The sequence below is a fragment of the Emys orbicularis genome, chromosome 12 (assembly GCF_028017835.1).
Source record: "Emys orbicularis isolate rEmyOrb1 chromosome 12, rEmyOrb1.hap1, whole genome shotgun sequence".
Classification (NCBI taxonomy): domain Eukaryota; kingdom Metazoa; phylum Chordata; order Testudines; family Emydidae; genus Emys; species Emys orbicularis.
This window is the reverse complement of record NC_088694.1, coordinates 33,405,402-33,417,760: the sequence shown is the minus strand read 5'-3', so window position 1 is coordinate 33,417,760 and position 12,359 is coordinate 33,405,402. Positions and strand designations below refer to the sequence as shown.

Genomic DNA, 12,359 nt, shown 5'->3' with positions numbered 1-12,359 from the left:
GGGAGCAGAGTTCATCCCCAGTTAGAGGGGTCGAAGGTCATCTATGGGGTGGTAAAGTAGGGGCAATGGGGGGACTTGGAGGGATCGGAATGGGGTGAAAGCAGAGATCAGTAATGGTGCTGGCACAGCGGTAAGGCAGGCAGAAAGCCAGCTGTGGGATAGACGCAGGAAGGGGGCTGTGGGTTGGGAGTGAGGAGCACCAGCGGAGCTGTGTGTGTGAGGAGCCCAAGGCTGGGATAGCAGGGGCTGTGGGTCGGGATTGCGGGGCACTGGTGGAGCCGGGGGGGGGGAGTCCAGGGTCCCAGGGCTGGGATAGCAGGGGGTTGCAGGTCGGGATTGAGGGGCACCGGCAGAGCTGGGGGGAGCCCAGGGCTGGGATAGCAGGGGCTGTAGGTTGGGATTGAGGGGCACCGGTGGAGCTGGGGGGAGCCCAGGGCTGGGATAGCAGGGGCTGTGGGTCGGGATTGCGGGGCACTGGTGGAGCCGGCGGGGGGGGAGTCCAGGGCCCCAGGGCTGGGATAGCAGGGGCTGTGGGTCGGGATTGCGAGGCACCGGTGGAGCTGGGGGGAGCCCAGGGCAGGGATAGCAGGGGCTGTGGGTTGGGACTGCGGGGCACCGGCAGAGCTATGTGTGTGAGGAGCCCAGGGCTGGGATAGCAGGGGCTGCGGGTCGGGATTGAGGGGCACCGACGGAGCTGGGGGGAGCCCAGGGCTGGGATAGCAGGGGCTGTAGGTTGGGATTGAGGGGCACCGGTGGAGCTGGGGGGAGCCCAGGGCTGGGATAGCAAGGGCTGTGGGTCGGGATTGTGGGGCACCGGTGGAGCTGGGGGGAGCCCAGGGCTGGGATAGCAGGGGCTGCGGGTTGGGATTGAGGCGCACCAGCGGAGCTGTATATGGGGAATTTGCCGAGCATCTGCTCACACTTTGCTCTAGGCCCGGTTCACTCCCGAGTGTGAACATTCCCAGCTCCACGGGTTTGTGCTAAGCTGGGAAGCCCAGGCATCAGCTGCACAGAGCCCAGAGGTCGTTTCTCCACAGCCCGAGCAGCCAGGCTATGCTGATCCCTTTCTTCTGCTGCAGGCTCTGCTCTCCAGGGGCCTGAGCGCTCTGGGCCGCGACCCATCCTTTGTGACGGCCATGAGAGCCGAGGTGGCTGCCACCTGCCAGCTGGAAATGGTGCTGATGGAAGAGGCCGTGGCCGAGCTGCTGAGGGGAAGGGAAAGCCCGGAGGGAGCAGAGGCCGGTTCCACCCACTGACACGCCTTGGCCACGTCCCTGCATAGCTCCCCTGGGCCCGGCACGCCTGGCTCCCAGAGGCCATCTCCAGCCCCTGCCTGTGAGACGCTGCCGAGGATCCCCCTTGCCAACGGTGCCAGCCGGGAGGTGCTGCCCGTTTGTGGGCTTTGAGAGGGTTACCGTGGAAACACAGCGCCATCTCCTCCCACGCACAGCCTTGACTGGTTGCTCTCTGCCCCGGGCCAGGCAGATGGGAGCCAGAGGACTCGCCGGGCTGTTTGGGGAGGAGCGGTTAGGGCCTGAACTCCGGGGGCATTTCCTACAGGGGTGTCTGGTGCTGTGTGGGCAAGGTGCGCCCCCTGCCCTCTCAAGAGCTGTAACGTGTGCGCCGGACGGGTCATTAAATCCCTGGCACTGCGATCGCGCTGCTCTGCTCTGTCCTTCAGTGCTCTGGTCTTCGATCAGAGGGGGGCCAGCGGAGACCCTTGGGGGCCTGCTTTCCAGCAGGGCTGAGCACCCGCAGCTCCAGCCAACGCCAGCGGGACTCGTGGGTGCCCGTCCCTCTGAACACCAGCCCCCCAGGTGTCTCCAGTCAGGCCTGCCGAATGAGCGGCCACTTTCCAACTGTGGGGCTGAGCATACATAGCCAGAGCCGGCCCTTGCCATCTAGACAAGGTACCTGCTACAGATGGGGGACGAGGCCCAGCGAGGGGAAGGGGGAGATTCTCACTATTTATCTCGCTCCCTGTGACGTGCCGGGAGGCCTCGCCTCTCATTGTCACGTGAGCCTTTGCAAACCAATGCCGGGTGACTGGCCGAAGGTCACAGGGGGAGTCTGTGGCCAACGTGGGAACTGACCCCACATCTGAGTCCCGGCCAGAGCCTTAACCACGAGCCCACCCTTCCTCTGACACGGCATCCCTTCTTCTGTCCCAGGAGCCACGGCCTGGGCCTGCCCTTGGCTTGGACCCTGAGCTGGGAGGGGCAGCTTGCCCCGTGGTGATTTATTATTGCTATTACCTTAGTGCCTAGGAGCCCCCGGCATGATGCTCGGGGCTGTGCCAGCACAGGACAGAAAGAAGGTCCGTGCCCTAAGGGGCCGGCTCACCACGTAAGCCCTGGGTCAATCTCCCGTGTCGCATTGTCTTCGCCCAGGACAGGTGGCATTTCCAGCTGCTGAGTAAAATCACACGTGTGTTTTGTTCTAATCAGCCCAATAAAGAGGAGATTTGGTGCCTTTTGTGGTAAATTTCCCTGGCTGGGTTCAAAAGTGGGGCTGCCTTGCTCTGTTTCAAAGCAGGAATAAGTGCTCTGGGTGAAATCTAGCTCAGATACAGCGCCTGTTCTTAGTGTGTGGGGGTGGAAATTAACAATCAGAACAACTGCTGCATCTGGATGGCTCCTTCCAAAAACCACAAGGCAGGGGCTCGAGGCAGGAACAATGGGTTGAAATTCTCCAGCCTGGGTTAAACAGAAGGTCAGACGAGGGGAGCGCAGGGGTCCCTGCTGGGGTAAATCAGCATCGTGCCATTGCTGTCAATGGAGCTGGGCCAGCTGAGGATGTGGCTTCTCTGTGATTAGCTCAGGGGTCGGCAACCTTTCAGAAGTGCTGTGCCGAGTCTTCATTTATTCACTTTAATTTAAGGTTTCGTGTGCCGGTAATACACGTTAACGTTTTTTAGGTCTCTCTCTATAAGTCTATATTATATAACTAAACTATTGTTGTATGTAAAGTAAACAAGGTTTTCAAAATGTTTAAGAAGCTTCCTTTAAAATTAAATTAAAATGCTGATCTTACGCCGCCAGCCTGCTCAGCCCGCTTCCAGCCTGGGGTTCTGTTCACCTAGGCCTGCAGCGGGCTGAGCGGGGCGACTCGAGGTCAGGGCAGAAGGCTGGGTGTGTGTGGTGAGGATCAGGGCAGAGGGCTGGGGTGTGTGTGGAGGTGCAGGGCAGAAGGCTGGGTGTGGGGGGAGTGCAGGGCAGAAGGCTGGTGTGTGTGTGGAGGTGCAGGGCAGAGGGGTGGGGGGTGCAGGGCAGAGGGGTGGGGGGGTGCAGGGCAGAGAGGTGTGTGGAGGTACAGGGCAGAGGGCTGGGGGTGTTTGGAGGTGCAGGGCAGAAGGCTGGGTGTGTGGGGGGAGAATCAGGGCAGAGGGCTGGGGTGTGTGTGGGGAGGTGCAGGGCAGAAGGCTGGGTGTGGGGGGGAGTGCAGGGCAGAAGGCTGGGGTGCTCGGCTCGTGGGAGTGCTCCCAGGCCCCTGCCCTGAGCGGCTCATGGCAGGGGGCTGGGAGGGATATGCCCTGTTCCACCCCCTTCCCCAAGGCCCGTCCCTACCTCTCTCTGCCTCCTCTAAGGAGCAGGGAGCACGCTGCCGCTCGGCTCGGCTCCGCTCCCCCTCGTAAGGGCCGTCGCCGGCAGGGAGGTGGGGAGGAGGAGGAGCCGGAATGCACCACGTTGTGGGGAGAAACGGGGGAGGGGGGGAGCTTGGCTGCCGCAGGACCAAGCTTCTGCCTCCTGCAACCGCAGGGGAGAGCAGTGGGGGGGGGGGAGAAGAGCAGTGGGCGGGGGGGGGGCTGAGTGGGGCGGGGGGCGGGGGGCCGGGACCCCCCCCGCTCTCCCCTGCAGGGGCAGGAGGCAGAAGCTTGGTCCCGCGGCAGCCAAGCTCCCCCCCTCCCCCTTCTTCCCCCAGCGTGGCGCTTTCCGGCCGCTCCGTCCCTCCTCCTCCTCCTCCTCTCACCGGACAGGCAGCGTGCCACTCAGAATCGGCTCGCGTGCTGACCCCTGGATTAGCTGCTAATCCAGCCCCGTTCCTTCTACGGCGACGAACCGGAGCCAAATTCATTCGTACCAGGAAAGGAACCCGATAGGGCTTGAAAGTCGTGGAGGGAGCAGATGTGCTGGGGTCGGGATTTGTAGCGAACGGCTGATCTGCTGAATTCGTCCTCTCCCTCGCTGTGCAAACTTGCCCAAGGAGCCCGATGCTGGGGACTGGGCTCTTGGGAGAATCTGGCCTGCCGTGGCTTCCAGGGGTCCGTGCTGTCCTGCCAGCGTGGCGTGATCTGGGACAAGGCCAGAGACACCCCATCCCAGCCAAGACAGCATTGCCCAGCCAGTGCTGCCAGGACGGCACTTCTGTCATGGTGTGCGGTGGGGGTGGCTGCACGGCACCCCCTGCTGGACAGTGCTTCTCCTCCCCTCTGGCCCCCCGGGCTGCACGCTCTGGTTTGAAGCAGTGCGAGCCCATTGCTAGCCCAGTCCCTGGCTCCTCCCCGGCTAATCTAGATTAAAATGCAGATAAATTATGGGTCCCGTGGGACGCGCTGAATCAATAGAGCCCATCGGCTCTCAGCCATGTTGTTTATTTGTTAACTTAATAAACGGGAAGTGGCTGTCGCAGGGACCATCTGCGGCCAAGCCCTGGCGAGTGACAGCAGGGGGTCCCCCTGGGGGGGGGGAGGGGGAGGGGAAAGGAGCCAGGCAGTCAGCAGCTCTCTGGGCAGGGCCGGCTCCAGGCACCAGCCTACCAGGCATGTGCTTGGGGCGGCACCTGGAGGGGGGCAGCGCTCAGGCCCGAGAGCGGGGCTGCGACTGGGCTCGCCGCCCTACCCGCGGTGCTCCGGCCAGCCGGGGAGAGCGGGGCCGCCCTCCCCCGGCGCTCCGGCCGGCCGGGGAGAGCGGGGCCGCGGCCGGGCTCTCCGCCCTCCGGCCGGTCGGGGAGAGCAGGGCCTGTGGCGGGCTCGCCGCCCTCCCCCCGGCTCTCCTGCCGCTAGGGAGAGTGGAGCCGCGGCGGGCTTGCCGCCCTCCCCCCGGCGCTCCGGCCGGTCGGGGAGAGCGGGGCCCCGGCCGGGCTCTCTGCCCTCTTCGTGTCGCTCCTGCCGCCGGGGAGAGCGGAGCTGTGGCGGGTTCGCCGCCCTCCTCCTGGCGCTCCGGCCGGTCGGGGAGAGCGGAGCCCGCGGCGGGCTCGCTGCCCTACTCCAGGTGCTCCTGCCGCCGGGGAGAGCGGGCCCGCAGCTGGGCTCTCCGTCCTCCTCCCGGCGCTCCTGCCGCCGGGGAGAGCGGAGCCGCGGCGGGCTCGCCGCCCTCCCCCCGGCGCTCCTGCCACCAGGGAGAGCGGGCCCACGGCCGGGCTCTCCGCCCTCCTTCCGGCGCTCCTGCCGCCGGGGAGAGCGGAGCCGCGGCGGGCTCGCCGCCCTCCTCCCGGCGCTCCGGCTGGTCGGGGAGAGTGGGGCCCCGGCCGGGCTCGCTGCCCTCCCTGCGGCGCTCCGGCCAGCCGGGGAGAGTGGGGCTGCGGTGGGCTCGCTGCCCTCCCCCCTCCCCGGCGCTCCTGCCGCCGGGGAGAGCGGAGCCGCGGCGGGCTCGCCGCCCTCCCCCAGGCGCTCCTGCCGCCAGGGAGAGCGGGCCCACGGCCGGGCTCTCCGCCCTCCTCCTGGCGCTCCAGCCGGTCGGGGAGAGCGGGGCCGTGGCCGGGCTCGGCGCCCTCCCCTGCCGCGCTCCCCGCCGGGGGGCGGGGGGGGGGGCGGCGGGAGGCTTTTTTGTCTGGGGCAGGAAAAAAGCCAGAGCCGGCCCTGTCTCTGGGGGTGGAGAGCCGGGGAGTTGGCAGGGAAATTAAGCCTGTGCTCAGACGGAACTCAGGGCTCTTCCCCCAGAAGTCAGTGGGCATCCCTGGGGATTTAAGGAGTGGCTGGCCCCCCCGCGAAGTGTTTAATCAGACACACGCTGTAGGAACTGAGCATTGTCTAGAGGTTGGAACAGGGGACCGTGGGCCATGCCTCCTGGAGTCTGTTCCCAGCTCTGGCACACTGTGTGCCCATGGGCAAATCACTTGCCCTGCTCTGTGCCTCAGTTTCCCTCTCTGTAATGTGGGGATAATGGTACCCATCTGCCTCACGGGGGAGTTGTGAAACTTCATTAATCATGATCCAGCCAGAGATCTTAAGGGTGTGTGGCTGAGGTGGGGGGGAAACTGAGGCACAGCAAAAGGAAGTGACTTGCCCCGGGTCACACAAGGGAGTCAGTGTCAGAGCTGGGGACAGAATCCATGCCTACTGGTCCCCAGTTCTGTGCCTGAGCCACACTGCTACTGTCAATAAGGAATGAGATCTATAATAATCCAGTGTATCATTATGCTTATCTTTCCTCTCTCCTTTTTGTAGCTCTGAAGTCCTGGGCAGTGGCGGATTAGCTACTGGGCCAATGGGTCCCATGCCCATGGGCCTTGGCAATTGGGGGGCCCTGGAAAAATGGGCACCCCCGTGACCTGCTCTGCCCACCCAGCATTCCTGCCTGGGGGTGGGGAAAGCCCCCACGCCCTGACCCCATTTCCCTGGCAGGAGCACCAGGAGTGCAGGGGGGATGGGACTAGAGGCAGAAGAGGTGCTCTGACCCAGGGCCCCACAAAACCTTAATCTGCCTCTGGTCCTGGCTGCAGGCTAGTGAGAACAGCTTGCATGGGGATGAGGCTCCAGCGGCTTTTTCACTCCTTAGTTTTGGGATGAGCCATTTGGATCAAGGCCACTTGGCCGGATAATTATGACCTCCTGGAGAGAGGCCTTCAGGCCTAGGAATGATTAGCTGGGGGCGCTGGCTCCTGTCTTCATACAAGACAGCCTGGGGACACAGAACAGGGAAGCTAGAGCCCATGTTTTGACCAGTAGGGCAGAGTCCCCCACCGGCAAACACTCCTTGGGGGCTCAGCTGCTCTTTAAATCAGTGAGCGCTTGTCCCAGCTGACACTGTGAGCCTCTTTCTTAGAGAGAGGGGAGGGGAGGGAATATCTTTAGTTGGCCCAACTCCTGCGGGTGAGAGAGAGGAGCGTTCGAGCTACACAGAGCTCTTCTACAGGTCCTGGTGTCTCTCACCAACAGAAGTTGGTCCAATCAAAGATATTCCCTCCCGCACCTTGTCTGTCTCATCGCCCGGGACCAACACAGCTAGGACAACACTGCAGATTCTTTCCCAGGTGTCCGGCTGCTGGGTCTTGCCCACATGTTCAGGGTCTAACTGGTCACTATATTTGGAGGTCAGGAAGGAATTTCCCCCCAGGTCAGATTGGCAGAGACCCTGGGGGGTTTTCGCCTCCTTCTGCAGCATGGGGCACGGGTCACTTGCAGGTTTAAACTAGTGTCAGTGGTGGATTCTCTGTAATGTGGAGTCGTTAAACCTTGATTTGAGGACGTCGGTAACTCAGCCAGAGGTGGTCAGACTAGCTGAATGATGATGGTCCCTTCTGGCCTTAAAGTCCGTGAGTCTGTGTGCTGACCCGCGCCCAGGCAAGGGGACCTAGGGAGGCTGGGGCCATTGGAGCGGGGTAGAAAGAGTAACATGAAGGTGGAACAGAGCGAATGGGATTCCTGGGGACCTGAACAAAATAGGCTTCATCAAACAATGGGGGCCCCTTAATCCGCTTGCGCTGTATGTTTAATGGGGGGCGGAGGGGGGGGCGCTGGGTTGCCAGCAAACGCGGGAGCTCTGTGCAGCAAGAGCCGGCCAGGACTATGACGCTCCCGGCTGGCCAAACTGGGGCCCTCTCCCTGCCGTAAAGAGCCCAAACGCTGCAGCTCATCTGGGGCTGGAGCATCGCCTGGTGCCAAGGAAACAAGTGGTTAACCTCAGCCCCGCTTCCCCTCCCCTTGAGCTGGGGCTGGGCTGGGGGGAGGCTGGGATCTGTGGTCGCAGGGCTGGGGAATGGGGGGTACCTTTGGGGTGTCCTAGCTTAGCTTGCTTTAAACACGCCCTCTGTGGCAAAGGTCTTGCTTTCTGCCCTTGTGCGTTCCCTGTGGCCGGGACGTCCCAGCAGCACAAGGGATAAGGACTCGGGGTACACCTGTTGCAAGTGCTGGGACGGGCAGGTCGACCACCCTCTGCCAAGGGGAAGCACCAATACACTCAGGCCACAGCTGAATTCGGGAAACAACAAAGGCAAAACCCAGCTCCGGGAGCGTGGCTAAAAGGTTGAAGCTCAGGGCTGCGGGTGGGGTGCCCGAGCAGAGAACCCCAGACAGCACCCACTGCCTGCAGAGAGTCGGTGGACGCTGCGTGGAGGTGTGACACAACGAGGGATCGGAAACAGTCGCAGAGCAGCCTCCGCCCAGCGTCCTCCTCCTGCTGTGACGGCCGGTTGTCCTGCCCAGCGCCCGCAGGAGGTTGACCAGGAGGTCCCACGATTTCCTGGGGCTCCGAGACTGAGCTAGTGAGGGGCAAAGTGCAGTGAGAGGCCCTGGAGGAGCCGGCCGAGAGGCTGCAGCCTGGTGCACTCTACAGTGGTCTCAAGTTGCAGTGGGGGAGGTCTAGGCTGGATATTAGGAAACGCTATTTCACTAGGGGGGTGGTGAAGCACTGGAATGGGTTACCTACAGGGCCGGCTCCAGGTTTTCTGCCGCCCCAAGCGGCAAAAAAAAAAAAAAAAAAAGCCATGGCAGCGCGATCGCGCCGCTCCACTCTTCGGCGGCAATTTGGCGGCAGGTCCTTCGCTCCGAGAGGGACTGAGGGACCCGCCGCCGAATTGCCGCCAAAGACCCGGACATGCTGCCCCAATAGCGGACAGAGTGCCGCCCCTTGGTATTGGCCGCCCCAAGCACCTGCTTCTTTAGCTGGTGCCTGGAGCCGGCCCTGGTTCCCTAGGGAGGGGGTGGAATCTCCATCCTTAGAGGTTTTTAAGGCCCGGCTTGACAAAGCCCTGGCTGGGATGATTTAGTTGGGGATTGGTCCTGCTTTGAGCAGGGGGTGGGACTAGATGATCTCCTGAGGTCTCTTCCAACCCTAATCTTCTATGATTCTCTGAGTCTATGATACACAGGTGGTGCCAGGATCTCCCTTGTGCCGCAGAAGCGGGAGTTGGGGTCTATTGGACTGAGCCAGGACGCCTGGGTTCCACTTCTGCCTCATTGCGTGACCTCAGGCCAGCCACTCTCGGCTGACTGCCAGAGCCTTCGTTCTGGGGAGCCCCAGTTGGAGACACTTGAGGCCTGATAGGAAGTGCCAAATGCCCTCTGCTCAAGCTGCAATCAATGGGCATTGCAGGGGCTCAGCACCCCTGGAACATCCCGCCTGAGGTGCCTCAGGCTGGGCTCCCAAACCGAGGGTGGACTCGTCGAGGCGGGCTGTTAGCTCGTCCAGGCAGGACCTGTGCGACCAGCCCGGCAGGGCCCCGCTCTCGGCTGGGGTCTCCAGGGGTATGTCAGCACCGCAATGAAAACCACGCGCCACAAATCTCAGAGCCCGTGTCAACTGGCTCAGGCTGGGGCTAATAGCAGGGCAGACGTTCCCGCTTGGGCGGGAGCCCGGGATCTGAGACCCGGCAAGAGGGAAGGGCTCCAGCCCAAGTGGGAACGTCCACACTGCTGTTGTTAACCCCAGAGCATGACCCCACAAGCCTGAGCCCATTGTCCCAGGCTCTGAGACTTACTGTCATGGGGGGAGGGGGGTTCAGTGTGGATGTACCCCTAGGTGAAATACAAATACTAATGGCCTCAATCGCTTTGTGCCTCGGTTTCCCCACCTGACCTACCCATGGGGAGTGAGGTAAACTAGCCCATGTTTGTGGATGGGGCATCTGGGATGTAATTCAGACGTATCCTCATTAAAGGGGGCCGGTTGTCCAACTCCAAGTCTTATCCCTCCCTTTTGCTCAGGAGTTAACTCAGAAATTGGGGAGAGGCAGGTCCCACGGGGCAGGAAACCAGTTCCAAGAGCTTCAGGCCAGAAGGGACCGCGGTGACCAGCCTGCCTGGCCTCCTGCATCGCCCCGGATGGAGACTGTCCCCCAGTGATTCCTGCATCCAGCCCATGACTCCTGGCAGAGTTGGCGCCTGCTTCTGAGCCCGTCCCAGCTGATCCCCGTGCAAGATTCCAAGTGATGGTGAACGCACCCCGCCCTGGTGCGTTGTTCCACTGGCTAAGGGCCTTTTATCGGTGAAAAAGGGCCTCTTATGTTTAGCCTGAACGTCTCCAGCTTCAGCTTCCAGCCACCGAGTCTCCCCTTGGCTCGCCCCGTAGCACGAGCTTTGCAGGACACCCGCGACCTGCTGATCTCATTCCAGCTGACTCCCAGGAACAGCTCTCTCTGTGCAGCCAGACCCCCTCCTTCCCCCGCCGGACAGGCTGTTCCCACTTCCTGCCCCACAATGGGGCTTTGTCAGGGCCTCCCAGCGCCTCACTGGGCTCATGTGACCAAGGGGATCAGCCTCCACCCAGGGACATCAAAGCACTGGCTCTGCGCCTAGGTGTCCCGTGCCCTGGGGACTGGCTGTGGTTCAGTGGGGGAGGTGGGTGATGGGTGGCTCAGGGGGTCGCTGGCCTCCAGCCCGGTCTAGTGCGTTCCCCACTGAGCTGGTCAGCAGGGAGGAAAAAGCTTCCCACTCTCTACGTGCCTGGGATCAGCTCTTGGTTCAGGCCCAGCTCAAGTCTAAGCCGACACTCACCTATCAGTGCCAACCGCCCAAGCACTGCTGTGTCCCTCGGGGCAGGGGAGAGACCGGCCTGGCCTGTCATGGATACACAGGAGACCCTCCACTGAGGCTGCTGGACACAGCCAGACCCAGTGGTTCTCTCTGGTGTCTCCCTGCGCCCTGGCCTGGATGCCGCAGCAACGGCAGGGAGCTGCTGGCTAAACGACTCCAGCCCTGTCAGGGAGGCAAAGGGGGAGAGCTCTGAGGGGGTCTCAGGAGATTGGGTCATTGTGAGGGGCCTGGGTTGGAAATGGGCCCAGAAATCAAACCCACCCCAAGCCCAGCAGGAGGTGACGGCTGGGGCCATGTGAAATGCACTACACAAGCGCAGGTTGGATTCCCCTCCCAGAGACGTGATGGAGAAACTGACTCCCAGCTAACGTTTTCCAGGCAAGGGATCCTGCAAATGAGGCCAAACCATGTCTGCACTGCAGGGGCATTAAAAGCTCTGCTGCATGGCCCCAGCCGGCGTGGCAGGAGCTCTCTTGTGCTAACAGAGACACCGCAGACGCTCTGCCCTTGGTTGGCGAGCCTCGATCATCGGGACATCCGTAGCAGCCCGCCAGTGAGGACACCGGCCCGTCGCCGCTGGACAGCGAGGACCACACCTAATACAGGTGAGAACCTGCTCGGCTTTCCCCTTCCCCGTGTGTTCCTTTCTACCCCCCACCGTCTTCCTCCTGTCCTCTCTCTCTCTCTCTCTCTCTCTCTCTCTCTCTCTCTCGGCTTTTCACCTGATGTGAGACCATCAGCACGGCCCAACACCAGCATGACAGGAGGAGACAGTCCCCCCCCGCTCTGCCCTGCCAGCGAAGGAGAGGGACCAGACCAGCCAGATGACACCCCAACCTGGGGAAGTGAGCTGGGGGGAGGCCGACCTGCCAGCCCAGGTATCAGCCAGTGACTCGTATCCTGAGAAGGTGGTGGAAAGCCGTACTGCCCCACCTTTACTACCCTGTCTCTTCTCCTCCTTCTGCATCGGTCTCTTGGGTCAAAAGCCAGGAAAGTGATCCCCATTCACAGCAATCCGGCTACAGAACGAACCCTTTCCTGTCTGCTAAGAGGGACAGAATAAGCGACTCTAGCCAATGCCCTGTGATACATTGGATCGTTTCTCCTGCAGAACCACTCCGCGTCAATCACAGAAGGCTTTCGGGTTTGTGTTTGAACCTGTTTCTCTTGTGTCCCCTGATCAATAATTCCCAGTCTTTGGCGTGAACTTTCGAGCACATTTGCCATGGGACTAAGCAGGCCGAGGTCTCTGGACCCCAGACCTGGGGTGGTGACAGGCTCATGTTCACACCTCTGACTGTCTGGGGCCATTCATCCTTTGAAATTAACAGCTCCCTGGAAACCCCCACAAACCCGCTCCTTGTCCTGCAAATCCCTCCTTTGCTGTGATGCTGATAACACACTTGACAATGATTCCGGCTCTGAGCTCAGCCAGGGTGACCAGATGTCCCGATTTTACAGTGAGTCCTGATAGTTGGGGCTTTGTCTTATAGAGGCGCCTATTAACCCACTCCCCTCCCCCCCCCCGCATCCCAATTTTTCACACTTGCTCTTTGGTCCCTAGGTGCAGCACACCAGCTGCCATGGCGCTGATCAGGATTGTCTCATTGCTTCCTGGCTCTCTCTGTACCCGCCTGTTGGCGCATGCTTGCTTTGCCTGGTGTCTGGG

The 12,359-nt window shown here is 62.0% G+C and overlaps 1 pseudogene; it reads left to right on the top strand.

Annotated features, from left to right (window-relative positions):
* LOC135886967 (voltage-dependent L-type calcium channel subunit alpha-1S-like) overlaps positions 1–1,256 on the top strand; it is a 55,327-nt pseudogene extending 54,071 nt beyond the window's left edge.
* The last annotated feature ends 11,103 nt before the right edge of the window (positions 1,257–12,359 follow it).